Below are 16,474 nucleotides of genomic sequence, written 5' to 3' on the forward strand. Positions count from 1 at the left end.
TGCCATGAGAATTGGTGTATTTAAAACATATTCACCCCAATGATAGTATGATGGCTTTTCAGGAGATATTCCAAGTATGAATATTGTGTGTCTATTATTACGCGTCTTTCGTAAATCACCAAACGAGACAATTCTATGCCATTTCAAGGCAAGTCGTACACAGCACATACGCAACCGCACTTTTCCACTGAAAGGCTATTTCTCCCATAAGAATTAGTGCATCAAATACATATTTACCTCAATGATAGTGTGATGGCTTCTTTGTAGATATTCCAAGTACAAATATTGTGTGTCTATTATTACGCGTCCTCCGTAAATCACCAAACGAGACAATTCCACGCCATTTCAAGGCAAGTCGTACACAGCGCATACGCAACAGCACTATAACGCGAAAGGCTATTTATCCCATAAGAATTAGTGTATCAAATACATATTCACCCCAATGATAGTATGATGGCTTCTTAGGAAATATTCCAAGTACAAATATTGTGTGTCTATTATTACGCGCCCTTCGTAAATCACCAAACGAGACAATTGTATGCTATTGCAAGGCAAGTCGTGCAAAGCACATAAACATCCAACAGTAGAAAGCTAGAGAGGCTATTTATTATATAGTGAAAGACTGATTTTCTGAAGTTGAGAAAAGTAAAAATATCACTTGATATTTCACTGAACTTGTCTCCTTTGTCTCATCCAATATTTTACTTCTAACCTCATATGACACCATACACATCAACTAAAGACACCATAAGTAATAGTAGCTGTACCCGCCCTCACCACCATGTATCTGTACCCGCACATCTCACACCATCATGTATCTGTACCCTCCCACCCCTCACCACCATGTATCTGTACCCACCCACCCACCCACCCACCCACCCCTCACCACCATGTATCTGTACCCACCCATCCCTCACCACCATGTATCTGTACCCACCCACCCCTAAACCACCATGTATCTGTACCCACCCCTCCCTCACCACCATGTATCTGTACCCGCCCATCCCTAAACCACCATGTATCTGTACCCGCACACCACTCACATGGCTGATGTCTACTTCAGGTGTGCCTTAACTCTACTTCCGGTGTGTCTGATGTACGCGTCCGTTGTGTCCACTTCCGGTGTGCCTGAAGTCTACTTCAACCGGTGCCTGAAGTCCATTTCCGTGGTTTCCACTTCCGGTGCACCTAAGCACCACTTCCGGTGTTTCTGAAGTTCACTTCCGGTGTTTTCAATTCCGGTGTATCGCAATCCACTTCCGGTGTTCCCGAAGTTCAATTCCAGTGTTCCTGATTTGTATTTCCGGTGTGCCCGCAATCCACTTCCAGTGACTCCACAATCCACTTCCGGTGATTCTACAATCCACTTCCGGCGTTCCTGATTTGTACTTCCGGTGAGTCTACAATCCACTTCCGGTGTATCTGCAATCCACTTCCGGTGAGCCTTCAATCCACTTCCGATGAGCCTGCAATCCACTTCCACGTTCCTGATTTGTACTTCCGGTGTGCCCGCAATCCACTTCCGGTGAGCCTGCAATCCACTACCGGCGTTCCTGATTTGTACTTCCGGTGAACCTGCAATCCACTTCCGGCGTTCCTGATTTGTACCTCCGGTGAGCCTACAATCCACTTTCGGCGTTTCTGATTTGTACCTCCGGTGAGCCTGCAATCCACTTTCGGCGTTTCTGATTTGTACCTCCGGTGAGCCTGCAATCCACTTTCGGCGTTTCTGATTTGCACCTCCGGTGAGCCTGCAATCCACTTTCGGTGAGCCTGCAATCTACTTCCGGTGAGCCTGCAATCCACTTCCGGTGAGCCTACAATCCACTTCCGGTGAGCCTGCAATCCACTTTCGGCGTTTCTGATTTGTACCTCCGGTGAGCCTACGCCTACAATCCACTTCCGGTGAGCCTGCAATCTACTTCCGGTGAGCCTACAATCCACTTCCGGTGAGCCTACAATCCACTTCCGGTGAGCCTGCAATCCACTTTCGGCGTTTCTGATTTGTACCTCCGGTGAGCCTGCAATCCACTTCCGGTGAGCCTGCAATCCACTTTCGGCGTTTCTGATTTGTACCTCCGGTGAGCCTGCAATCCACTTTCGGCGTTTCTGATTTGTACCTCCGGTGAGCCTGCAATCCACTTCCGGTGAGCCTGCAATCTACTTCCAGCGAGCCTGCAATCCACTTCCGGTGAACCTGCAATCTACTTCCGGTGAGCCTACAATCCACTTCCGGTGAACCTGCAATCCACTTCCGGCGTTCCTGATTTGTACTTCCGGTGAGCCAACAATCCACTTTCGGCGTTTCTGATTTGTACCTCCGGTGAGCCTGCAATCCACTTTCGGCGTTTCTGATTTGTACCTCCGGTGAGCCTGCAATCCACTTTCGGCGTTTCTGATTTGCACCTCCGGTGAGCCTGCAATCCACTTTCGGTGAGCCTGCAATCTACTTCCGGTGAGCCTGCAATCCACTTCCGGTGAGCCTACAATCCACTTCCGGTGAGCCTGCAATCCACTTTCGGCGTTTCTGATTTGTACCTCCGGTGAGCCTACGCCTACAATCCACTTCCGGTGAGCCTGCAATCTACTTCCGGTGAGCCTACAATCCACTTCCGGTGAGCCTACAATCCACTTCCGGTGAGCCTGCAATCCACTTTCGGCGTTTCTGATTTGTACCTCCGGTGAGCCTGCAATCCACTTCCGGTGAGCCTGCAATCCACTTTCGGCGTTTCTGATTTGTACCTCCGGTGAGCCTGCAATCCACTTTCGGCGTTTCTGATTTGTACCTCCGGTGAGCCTGCAATCCACTTCCGGTGAGCCTGCAATCTACTTCCAGCGAGCCTGCAATCCACTTCCGGTGAACCTGCAATCTACTTCCGGTGAGCCTACAATCCACTTCCGGTGAACCTGCAATCCACTTCCGGCGTTCCTGATTTGTACTTCCGGTGAGCCAACAATCCACTTTCGGCGTTTCTGATTTGTACCTCCGGTGAGCCTGCAATCCACTTCCGGTGAGCCTGCAATCTACTTCCGGTGAGCCTGCAATCCACTTCCGGTGCGCCTGCAATCCACTTCCGGCGAGCCTGCAAACCACTTCCGGTGCGCCTGCAATCCACTTCCGGCGAGCCTGCAATCCACTTTCGGCGTTTCTGATTTGTACCTCCGGTGAGCCTGCAATCCACTTTCGGCGTTTCTTTGTACCTCCGGTGAGCCTACGTCTACGCCTACAATCCACTTCCGGTGAGCCTGCAATCTACTTCCGGTGAGCCTACAATCCACTTCCGGTGAGCCTGCAATCGACTTTCGGCGTTTCTGATTTGTACCTCTGGTGAGCCTGCAATCCACTTTCGGCGTTTCTTTGTACCTCCGGTGAGCCTACGTCTACGCCTACAATCCACTTCCGGTGAGCCTGCAATCTACTTCCGGTGAGCCTACAATCCACTTCCGGTGAGCCTGCAATCTGCTTCCGGTCATGTCATGCCATGCCAACATTGTGCAACATTGTGCAACATTGTTGCAATCCAGAGCACAAAACAGCCGAAGACCCGGGTTCGATTCCCGACATGGGTACAATGTGTGAAGCCCATTTCGGGTGTCCCCTGCGGTGATATTGCTGGAATATTGTTAAAAGCGGCGTAAAACCATACTCACTCACTCACTCACTCACTCACTCACTCACTCACTCGCTCGCTCACTCACTCGCTCACTCACTCACTCACTCATTCACTCACTCACTCACATACTCTGACCTGATACAGTAAGAGTTTTAGTCACCTCTTCCATTAATATAAGTCAAATACTGAGAAAGACTGCGCAACGTGTTTCAATGTGACATTCTGAGAAAAATGGGTCTTGAATCAGTCATGCAACATTAATACAATCCACAAACCATCGCTTCTCTTACTTATTGCACAGGCACAGAACATAGGAACACTTTATTACTCATCTGTCAAGACTTTCATAGTTATTCCAACATAATGTTTGTATCAACATGACTAATGACACGCAATTAATAAGTTATAGTTCAAAAAGTGCGCTGAGAAATGGTAAGATCTATATAAATATAACGTATACTATTCCACAAATATTATTCATACCCAACGAATAGTGTTGTTCTTTCTGTTTTCGAATGAATAAATAGTGTCTGTCTTTGTGGTTAAGGCTTTTCTTGCGCATTTACAAAACTGGAGATATCATGCAACGTGCAACGTACGTATATGCTATTCGATTTTAGGCCCCAGGAACGAAACCCGCACTGGTGGTTAACGGGGGGGATGTTGCGGGCTTATCACCTGCAAATAAATTAGCCCATGGCCAGACAAACGATGCTGTACATCCATAAGCTAGAACGGTTTAGTTCACAGCGCTAATGTGGCCACCAGTAATCTTATCAATCTCGCGCTATATCCGAACATTTATTAATAGAAAGGGGGTTTTCCAGACAAGTCGCAACCGTCTGGAAATCCACTTTCGGCTACTTTGGGGTCCTTTCGGAAGTGCTCATGCCTCCAGTTTCGGTCCGCAGCATCCTGACACGGCTCGTTTTGGCCCAGGGGCACCCTCAGAGGCTGCAAACCCCCTTTCTAGAAGGAACTCTTTTTCTAAGAACTACTTACATGCTACATGAACCCCACACTCAACTCTCACCCTTCAACCCCCGCCAATCCAATCGCTCTCTTTTCGTCGGCCGACGAATCGCTTTTCTCCCTTTCCCTTCTTTTGACTCCATTACCCGGGCCCCGCTTTACCCCGCTTCTTCCCCGCTTTTAACGCGCTTTTAACCCGCTTTCGCCCACTATTCCCGCTTCTCTTTCAAACGTTAGCGCAATGTACCAACAAATAGCATCAATTAACTTGTCTTGTCTTTCATTTCATTTCGTCACATTTTCTCAGAAACTTTCACTATAATTTAAACATTTTTTAAAGTCTTCGTTTTACCACTAGTTACGGCTTCGCTTACAAACACAATATTGACAATTAACTTCTCTTGTCTTTCATTTCATCACATTTTTGCAGAACATTTCACTACACATTTCAAAATATATATTACAATTTTAATGTCTTCATTTCACTTCCTTCTTCTCTTCTTGCCATTTCCTCTTCTTGCCCTTCCAATGCAGTTTTAACTCTCTTTCACGCAGTCACCATTTATTTTACATCTTAATTGCTTTACCTCCACGGCTTTCTGTTGTCTGTAAAACAAATCATTCCATCATTATACTTTATTTTTCAAATATAGAAAATCGTTTTTATTTAGTTCCACTTTTTTTTCTACTTCTTTCCACTTTTCGCACAAATCCACCACGTCACTACACCGGCTACACCCCGAGCACCGACGGCCCAAAAACGCAGTTTAGCAAGACGGTACCAAGCCACTCAAAGGCCACCGGCTGCACCCAGAGCATCTGGGCATTGCACCGACCGCCAAAAAACGCAGTTTAGACAGCCGGCACCAAGCCACCCGGAAGGAAGCGGCAAAGCACCAATCACAAGCGAGATTACGAATGCCAAGGCCGTCATTTCCGCAATCTCTGGCCATGGCGGCGGGCGCACCTGACTTCTCGCTGGCTGGCATTACCACACCCAAGCGTGCTCGCTCCGTCGAGTCGCATCTCCATCGACGGACAGGACGATTATGCACATGCATCTGAAGGTAAGTTCATTCATATATTTCACTCCACGTCTTTTATTTCTCGCACAGAGCGGCCAATTCTGATTCTGTCCAACAGGGACGAAGCATGTTCCAAACCTTGTCCTCCCTCGGCCGTTTGCAACTTCTTCTTTCATCACAGAAAATGTCGCCTGTTTTTGCCGCTCTCTGGTGCACGTTGCAAGTGTTTTCGTGGCGAAGAAGCAGGCAGCGCGCTTTCTGTATTCTTGTATGTATGATAAATGCGTACCGTCACGTCCTGGCCACGCCCTATAACAGAGTATAAGGCTACCGTATTTCATCCGACAGAAGAACTGCAATTTATTAGCATTAATCAACTTCATCACGTCCCTCAGTGTAAACAAACCTAAGTATTCAACTACCATATTTCCTTCAAAAAACACATCCCTTTATCATGAGTATGCATTCATTATTCTCCATTCATTGATCAAGTTCTTTGTCTATATTCCATTTGCTGCTGCTGTACAGGCCTGCCGAACCAATGTCATTCGATCCCAGCACTCTCCCTCCTGGCACTCTCCTTCCTGGCTCCCCCTCCCAATCCTGTCTCGCTGCATAAAATGCGAAGGAGAACGTTAATTGTATCATCTGTTAGTACATCTGGCGTTTTTCTTTTTCTGAAAACCTTATCTTAAAGTAAATAATGTTGTTGACATTCTTTGTGTTACCACTTCAGTGTATCTATGGCAACAGTTCTGTAATTATTCCAGTATCATGAACCAGGAAAAGTGACATATCTATTGACACCTTAATGCCTAGATTTCCGAGAAGTTGAGTTTTTGTTGGTTTCCATGGTATCAGAGCGTTAACATTTGTGGAGTAAAATTATTGTTTATCTTGTTTTGACTGTGAATCACTTGTGCTCATTGTGTTGGACATTGTTGCAGATCCTCTCCAAGATGGCTCCGTGGCCACCGACACAATCTCCTGACACAACTTACCACAGCCCTGATATTTTCTTCTTTGTGGAAGATTGTGAAAGGTAGGTGATTTTATACCTTGGTCTCATTATTCTCAATAATATTTGTCATGTGGTGTCCTGTATTTGCGGTATCAAGCTCCCCGCTCCTATAACAGCAAGGATTTATCTACAATTGCAAACAAGGTGCCCTTGGCAGGCAAACTGGGGAGATGTTGTTCAAACTTTGGAATGTAAAATTTCTGAGGAATCGGGAAATTCAGATTTCAAATTGGGAATTTGTACAATCATTTGCTGCGGACTTGGGGCTGAATATGGGCCTCTGAGCAAGTCCATATAATCCCCAAATAGATTACAGCAATGGTGAAGGAGTAACTCATCGATGCACTTTACTGGGACCAGCTGATTTAGCACTAATTGGCTCAGACTGTCGATTGTGGCTCTCAGTTAACAGGTCTGTGTTCCAAAGCAATCCTTAGCGCAAGTTGTGTTTGTGTTAACATAGGTTAACCACAACTCTCTATTTAGCCCTTTCCGATCAAGCACCCTTTAACGATCATTAGGGTTAGGTTCCCCTTTCCGATCAAGCACTCCTTTACGATCATTAGGGTTAGGTACCCCTTTCCGATCAAGCACCCCTTTACGATCATTAGGGTTAGGTACCCCTTTCCGATCAAGCACCCCTTTACGATCATTAGGGTTAGGTACCCCTTTCCGATCAAGCACCCCTTTACGATCATTAGGGTTAGGTACCCCTTTCCGATCAAGCACCCCTATACGATCCTTAGGGTTAGGTATGTTGTAGGGCATGGGTTAGCTATCTCTTAAAGTTGATCCAAAGTCATTTATGTAAAATCCACATAATGTTTTTTGAAGGTTTGAGCATGGCTATGTCTCGGACAACAAATGTAACTTGTAATCTCCCGGGTTCTTACATTTAGTCCTATGTTTATGTTTTTTCTTTGAATTGTCTTGTAACCATGGCAACATATGATGCAACTGCCTTGGTGATGCTGGAATATTGCTCCAACTTTCATTCACTCACACACATGCTTAAAAGACTGGGAGAGTGGAAGGTCGGTGGTTCAATCCCCTGGTGGCCCGTCTCATACCGAATGATGGTAAAGGATGGTACTTGGTGTTAGGATGAGGGTTGGGGTTAGGGAAACCTCAACGATGGTTTATGTAGCTGTGTTATCTTGGTTACATACCGAGGTCCAGTTCACCAAGAAGTTGTTACTGGAATTCTGTTCAAAGCGGCATTAACACTCACTCACTCACTCACTCACTCACTCACTCACTCACTCACTCACTCACTCACTCACTCACTCACTCACTCACTCACTCACTCACTCATCCTATACTTATCTCATTCTCAGCCTATATCCCCTGATGTAAACTGGATTTCTGTTAAAAAAATGAATGCCAGATTTACTACCTCATTGAACTCAACTGCACTCCTTCATGGGATATGGGACAAACAGCATGAATGTCCAGTTTATGATGTTATTTCAGTACAATTTGACATAAAAATGATGACATGAAAGTGTGTTTAGATCTTTTGTTTGAAGTGCCTTGTGATGTATCATACAAAGGAATCCATAGAATCTCATCATTTTTCAGGAGAAATCTACATATGGCAAAGCTTTATAGACTTGCTTGGGATCTTTTCCATATTTTTGTTTCAGTGCAGTGTCTTATGAGAGACTAACCCTCTTACACATGGGAAAGTAGGAGTGGGTCTTTGCTCCTTGAAACTGTTTCAGTATTACATGTCCGTATACCATGTATACCATGTGTATATTGCTATATCAACCCATTGCTGTTGGGGTTAACATAGCCTTGCTCCAAGTCTGTACTGAATGATAAGTCCGTGTATGTATAATCATTGTTTACTTTTGATAGGCAAGTCTAGATAAGCGTACAGTACTCTTAGGACCAACTTGTTCTGATTATTTTTATAATCTAGGAATTATCATTTAGACTAATAATCATTTCCTTGTAGACTTGTGCAAGTCAGTGTTGTCAGTATGTATACACGGGTGATAACACCGTACATCCTGTGATTAACTGACTGGCACATAAAGAGTCCTGTTTATTTCTTGACCTTTGGAGTATTTTCAAGTACTTTTGCCATCTTATGCCAAACACAACACATTTTGTGCCTCATATACATGATGTGTGTTCTGATACTTTCATCGTGGTTTCTTTGAGGCCTGTGTGTATAGTATGCTCTCTCTCTCTCTCTCTCTCTCTCTATGAACTGTTGCACCACGAGTCGTAACTCTGTCAACTTATATCATTTAAGCCACTTAACTCATGAATTTCTTGAGGAGACTGGAGACACTCGACTTATTGCCACAAAAACTTGACTATGAACACCAGTATGTTTTCATTCTAATATTATACCATACAAAATACTTTGGACTAGTCCACAATTAATGTAAGGGGTGCATTTTATATCATGTAGGCAAAGTAGGCAATGATAACAGCTTTACTGTAGGTGATTGGCACTGTAGGCTAAATGCTCTGTAGGCTTTACTGTAGGTGATCGGCACTGTAGGCTAAATGCTCTGTAGGCGAATAGAGATGGAGTCTTGTACAGTCATGGTAGCCGTCACTGTAGCCGTCACTGTAGCAGTCACTGTAGCAGTCACTGTAGCTATCACTGTAGCAGTCAATGTAGCAGTCACTGTAGCTATCACTGTAACAGTCAATGTAGCCGTCACTGTAGCAGTCAATGTAGCCGTCACTGTAGCAGTCACTGTAGCTATCACTGTAGCAGTCACTGTAGCTGTAGTATTGCAAAAGACCACAGCTGTGAGATGCTATTTAAATATTGGTCCAACTGACTTGCTTGAGAATATCTGTGCCATCTTTCAATGTCCATTTCCTCATGACTCAACACAAATCCTGACATGTCTGCACCGTCCCTTGTTCAGCCGGTGGCTCTGGAAGTAGTTGAGGGAGATGCCGCATATCATTATGTTTTCATCTCCCGCCCCAACGAGGATGGCGGGGAATATAGAGACGGGCTCCGTCCGTCACGTTTCGTTTGTGGAGCAGAACTTGGAATATTTTACAAGATTTGGTACACACAGTCACCACATGGTGTAAATGTGGCTTTTGCTATTGAGGTTTCCCCTGCATTTTAAATATATTTTATATAATTTTTTTTAATTTGGACGTGGTCTCTGAACTGAATAGAAGCAGTGAGTTTCATTTCCGGAGCAGAACTTGAAAATTATTTCAGAGATATCTTTAAGAAACTTTGTAAACACCTTCACCATATGGTGTAGATGTGCCTTTAGCTATTAATGATTCCCCCAATTATTTTATAAATTTAGACTTGAATTGAATGTTGGCAATCTTCACAATTTTACCACAGGTCTTCTTGTAACTCTCAATGAAACTTTGAACAATATCAGTCTCCGACTGTTACAGAGACTTTGTTCTTTAAAATTTTTGAAATTTTGCTTTATTTTCTTATTTCGATTAAATGCGACACCAGTAGACACTGCAACAAACGAAGCTATGAAAGTATTCATGATATACCGGGGGTATTAGAAATTCACCAGGTTTTGAGGGGTCAGCATGCTCTCAACTTTTGTACCTTATCTGTACCGTGTACCGTACTGTGGTAACTACCCGTAAAGGGTGGGGCTGCAACAATACCTGCCTGTATGACAATGCATTTCAATACAAGTGTCAATGCGAGTGAATTGTGCAATGCTCAACATGCTCAAGGATACAAAATCTTCTTAGCCTTCACGTAATGGAAGATGATTGTATCGTATCGGCACATGAAAAGTCACGATGCACCGGTGCGCCGATGGATCATTTCACCTCTTTAGCCTAGTGCCCTCTAGCCTGTGTGTTTCATATTGTTACCCTGTCTGGCGCTCGGCATTAAGGGGCTAAAACAAGGACTGGTCGGCTCGGAGTCAGTATACTGTGCATGAGTGGGGTATTCATGTTAAACTGTGGCATGGTATCTCAGTGAGCTAGCACTATAAATCGGCATCAGTCCGGACTAGTACAAGCAGCCACACAAGTGCACACAAACACACACACATACATGCACGTCGCATTATAAGTGCAATAATCTTGGACGCGACGTTAAACCCAATTTCACCTCACCTCGCCTCACCCGTGTGTTTCTGCCCAACAATATCCCATCTGCATCCCATCTTCATCCCAAATTCAGCTGCAAAAAGAAACAATATCATCTTATGTAATAAAAAGTACTGTATCAGGATATGAATCGTATCGCACCAGTAGTATCGGGATGCATATCGCGAACCTGCTGTATCGTAACGACTCTAACATTGAAGGCTGCCTATAATCCTACTCGCTGTCGGTTGATTGGCTGAATGTTCAGGACCTTAATTGCAGAAAACAAAATAGTAGCTATAAAATATGTATATCAACGAACATTTGTAAAAGGGTATCCTGAAATCTATAGCATTGTAACCATTAACTTAAAACTGTCACGGACATGTGACTTGATATCTCAAATGGTCAGATAAGCTAAATTGATGGAAATGTCATGGTATAATTGTCAAGATAATGTTTTGATTATTGTGCTAGTGAATCTGATTATTATGGTCAATATAGTCAATAAAATTGGCTTCTTTAATAGAGTAAGTCAGGTAATCTGAACGGTGTGAATCGTTTGTTGTTTGTAGGAGATATTACAGCATAAACTCACAGACTACAACCATTGAGAGATAAAGAGAACATTAGTAATAACTAATCATATACAAACTGTCGAACAGTAAATTATTACCAGGTGATTTCTCCGGCACACTGGCTATATTGACTATCAACATTGATCTCGTGTCACGCATGGCACTTAACAGTTGGACATTCTGACACATCTAAGTGTCCACAATCAATGGCAGCAGCTCACTGACACAGGCTCCTTGAAGACAACAATACATTGTGTACTTTGATATGATGGGACGTCATGTTAGGGACGTCATGTCAGGGACGTCATGTCAGGAACATCATGTTAAGGACATCATGTTGGAGACGTCATGTTAAGGACGTCATGTCAGGAACATCATGTTAAGGACGTCATGTCAGGGACGTCATGTTAAGGACATCATGTTAGGGACGTCATGTCAAGGACGTCATGTTAAGGACATCATGTTAGGGACAACCTATGATGGACACCCTTTAAATGACACCCTTTAAATGCTAACATCACTTTGTGAGACGGGACCCTTACAAAAAACAAATCTTTAATGCGAAGGTATATTAACATTTTATTTATTGCAATAATTGCTTTTAAATATCAGTATTGGTCCTGTTATTAATGAAGTAGTGAAGTACAGGTAACCTTTGCAATAATAATAATAATTATAATAATAATGAAAATCCAAAATAAAATGAATGATACTAATTTTAGTTGTTGAATTTGAAACTATATTTCAGGAAGTAGAATGTCTTTTGGTTGTAATGTTCGCTACTGTTATTCTACTATCATGCCCTGCAGCAATAAATCTTGGACCCTTATGACGATCCTTACCTTATGGGTCGAACTTGAATTAAACCACAAATAGTTTGGTGAATAATAAGTGGCCTGTGTAATCAGCAATTTATAGCTGCGCTTTCAGTGTACATTAACAGCCAAGCAGGTGCTTGTTCATGTCATAGTGATGAAGACTGTTGTTGACACTATCAGTGTCATCACTCACTGATAATATCGGCAACCTGCAGACAGGAAGTGTGTCATTAGATTAAAATCGGGGCTTCTTTCAAGTCCACTTCTTATGGTTTGAGTGTGTTGCCTTGTGAAGTGCGCATTGGTGTACAACAACAGTGATGTTTGAACAATGCAGGTGATCGCCTTACCTTGCTCGGATGAGGTAATATGAGGTATTATGAAATAATTAATATCTAATTTGATGTGATAGCAGTTCATTGGCAATTGGGTGGTTGGCCTCGTGATTCAAGTGCTTGCCTGTCACAATGAAGATTTGGCTTAGATCCTCAATATAGACACAATGTGTGAAGCTCTTTCTGCTGTCGCGTCGCGTGATGTTGCTGGAATATTGCTGAAAGTGGTGTGAAAAGTCACTCATTCGAAATATTTGTATTTGAGTGTGTGAGTTTTATTTGATGCTCAAACAACAGCTTAGTTGTACCATAGCATGTCATATGATGCAATGGAAAAGGGATATTGCTGGAAAGGTTAAAAGAGCTAATTGTCAAGCAGAGGCCTACCAATGAAAACTGACAGACTGCAAGAAACAACTGTCATAAAGTTATGTCTACACACACAAGGAATCGGCAACAGAAAACGATTAGAACATATGACAGTGTTTTGTTGCAGTCTGTTTTGGTAGACCGGTTTTTGTCCTTGATGGTCTAACATGACAGGCTCCTAGTTTCCTTGATAGTCTAACATGACAGGCTCCCAGTTTCCATGATGGTCTAACATGACAAGCTCCCAGTTTCCTTGATGGTCTAACATGACAGGCTCCTTGTTTCCTTGGTCTAACATGACAGGCTCCTAGTTTCCTTGATGGTCTAACATGACAGGCTCCTTGTTTCCTTGATGGTCTAACATGACAGGCTCCCAGTTTCCTTGATGGTCTAACATGACAGGCTCCCAGTTTCCTTGATGGTCTAACATGACAGGCTCCCAGTTTCCTTGATGGTCTAACATGACAGGCTCCCAGTTTCCTTGATGGACTAACATGACAGACTCCTAGTTTCCTTGATGGTCTAACATGACAGGCTCCCAGTTTCCTTGATGGTCTAACATGACAGGCTCTTAGTTTCCTTGATGGTCTAACATGACAGGCTCCCAGTTTCCTTGATGGTCTAACATGACAGGCTCCCAGTTTCCTTGATGGACTAACATGACAGACTCCTAGTTTCCTTGATGGTCTAACATGACAGGCTCCCAGTTTCCTTGATGGTCTAACATGACAGGCTCATAGTTTCCTTGATGGTCTAACATGACAGGCTCCCAGTTTCCTTGATGGTCTAACATGACAGGCTCCCAGTTTCCTTGATGGTCTAACATGACAGGCTCCCAGTTTCCTTGATGGTCTAACATGACAGGCTCCTAGTTTCCTTGATGGTCTAACATGACAGGCTCCTAGTTTCCTTGATGGTCTAACATGACAGGCTCCCAGTTTCCTTGATGGTCTAACATGACAGGCTCCCAGTTTCCTTGATGGTCTAACATGACAAGCTCCCTGTTTCCTTGATGGTCTAACGTGACAGGCTCCCAGTTTCCTTGATGGTCTAACATGACAGGCTCCTTGTTTCCTTGATGGTCTAACATGACAGGCTCCCTGTTTCCTTGATGGTCTAACATGACAGGCTCCCAGTTTCCTTGATGGACTAACATGACAGGCTCCCAGTTTCCTTGATGGTCTAACATGACAGGCTCCCAGTTTCCTTGATGGTGGCTCCCAGTTTCCTTTATGGTCTAACATGACAGGCTCCTTGTTTCCTTGATGGTCTAACATGACAGGCCCCCAGTTTCCAAAGCGGGTTAGACCTTGTACATGTAGTTGAGATTTCTTTGGTGAGTTGAACAGAGTCTACTGTAACACAATATTTCCTTTCTTTGACCAGACAAAGATAATTCATCTTGCCTCAAGTCCTTCATCATCCATGCTTGTCACTGAAACCAGAGTTCTTACAGGTGTGAGTCACTATGCAGGCAACGGCAGGGGAAAAACATATTTCGAGACAGATCAGATAATTCTCACGTTGGATGTTTTTGAAATCCATCACTGCTCATGCAGATTATGTTCCGTTCATACTTGATACTTGCAGGTCTTACCTCAGCTATTTTTAGCATACAAGTATTTTCCATCAAGTCGTTCAATATCTCTATAATGGAACAGGTAATATATCAAGTCGGTGAAAGGCATTTAGAAGTGATACGCATAAGGGAGAGAACTTATGCATGTCATCTTCTTTATTATGAGGGGGGCCGTCGGGTAGCCCAGTGTTTAAAGCGTTCACTCGTCATGCCGAAGGCCTGGGTTCGATTCCCAAAATGGGTATAATGTGTGAAGCCCATTTCTGGTGTTCCCCGTCGTGATATTGCTGGAATATTGCTAAAAACGGCGTAAAATCATACTCAACTCGCTCATTATTATTATTATGCCTAAATTCTCTATCTTATGTACTTTATCCAGGTAGAGTGTGACATTGAGGGTGAGTGAGTGAGTGTGCAGAGAGAGAGAGAGAGAGAGAGACAGTTTGGGGATATTTTTATGTGGCTCTAATCACGCTCTCATTTTCTCTCTCGCTTTATTTTCTCGCAAAATACACAAATGCTAATTGATATCTTAGACATCATATCTTTGAAAATCAATACATTTGCATATTTTCCCACCAATTTAAAACATAATAGGGGTCAAGTGGTGGTAAATTCAGTTCTTACCCCAGTCTATATTTGTACTCAGAATTACCCAGCCACAGACAACCCTTTACAATCTGTTGCAGGAATGAATGCTGGGTAAATAGATGTGATCCTATTTGACAACAGTTCTTTCAATTTTGAATTACATAAAAAAAAAAATCGTGTTTTCTTTCTTTTGCCCCTCAGGTTATCAATATATTTGAAGAATTGTGAGGTTCAAATTGAAGAGGCTGTTACCATGGTTACTGTTCAACATACTTACATCAAACGTCATTCTGATTGTTATATCCTGCACCATGACTGGGGAATGTATTTATTTTATGAAAAAACCCCAGACAATCCAGATATGTATACAAAAGCAAGTCTAGCCAGCTCTAGCTAGCTCTGTTCCACAGCATCGGGAAAATTATCTGTTTAATTTTAGACTCAAGAAGGGTATTGTGTAATATAAGATTTCATAGACGAAATGTGAGTCTACGATTGTTACTGTTGTTGTCATTGATGTTGTTTTGTGTTGCAGAATTCCATACGTCACAATCTGTCGTTAAACAAGTGCTTCCTAAAAGTTCCAAGGTCGAAGGACGATCCAGGAAAGGTACGTTCATGTGAAAAGCGCCCCCATTTGCAACACTGAACAGCAACACACAGTGTCACGTGCACACAGGCTGGTAAAATTACTCATGTGCTTTGAACATGATGGAGAAAAGGACACACCCAGGAAGATAGCTAGGATTTAACACTAAGTGCTCCTGGCAGGCCAATTGGGAAAGAATGGTTGTTTTGTTCAAAATAGGGTTTTTGTGGGGAGTTCTTACTTTCAGAGGTTGCATTTTAACATTGCGTTCATCACAGTCATGTAAAATTATCCCTCTTTCTCTGTCTCCCACTGTTATCAGTGAAATGAATACAAGTTACTTCGACCAAACCGTTACATGAGTTGTAGCTATATTACACGAATTTAGATATTTTAACTCCACTTTGGGGATTTTTTACTGACAATGCTGCAGGCTAGGCTGTGGATGGAGTCTTGTACAGTCATGGTAGCTAGGCCGTGGATGGAGTCTTGTACAGTCATGGTAGCTAGGCTGTGGAGGGTGTCTTGTACGGTCATGGTAGCTAGGCTGTGGATGGAGTCTTTTACAGTCATGGTAGCTAGGCTGTGGAGGGTGTCTTGTACGGTCATGGTAGCTAGGCTGTGGATGGAGTCTTTTACAGTCATGGTAGCTAGGCCGTGGATGGAGTCTTGTACAGTCATGGTAGCTAGGCTGTGGAGGGTGTCTTGTACGGTCATGGTAGCTAGGCTGTGGATGGAGTCTTGTACAGTCATGGTAGCTAGGCTGTGGATGGAGTCTTTTACAGTCATGGTAGCTAGGCTGTGGAGGGTGTCTTGTACGGTCATGGTAGCTAGGCTGTGGATGGAGTCTTTTACAGTCATGGTAGCTAGGCCGTGGATGGAGTCTTGTACAGTCATGGTAGCTAGGCTGTG

General features: G+C 43.5%; 1 long non-coding RNA gene across 1 annotated transcript; it reads left to right on the plus strand.

The window, feature by feature from the left end:
* The first annotated feature begins 5,431 nt into the window (after positions 1 to 5,431).
* Positions 5,432 to 16,044, plus strand: LOC124124637. Its single transcript, XR_007222547.1, has 3 exons — positions 5,432 to 5,653; positions 6,559 to 6,653; positions 15,509 to 16,044. It is a non-coding gene; the product is annotated as an uncharacterized LOC124124637 (long non-coding RNA).
* The last annotated feature ends 430 nt before the right edge of the window (positions 16,045 to 16,474 follow it).

This window comes from Haliotis rufescens, unplaced genomic scaffold (assembly GCF_023055435.1).
Source record: "Haliotis rufescens isolate VD_foot unplaced genomic scaffold, xgHalRufe1.0.p SCAF_200, whole genome shotgun sequence".
Taxonomy (NCBI): domain Eukaryota; kingdom Metazoa; phylum Mollusca; class Gastropoda; order Lepetellida; family Haliotidae; genus Haliotis; species Haliotis rufescens.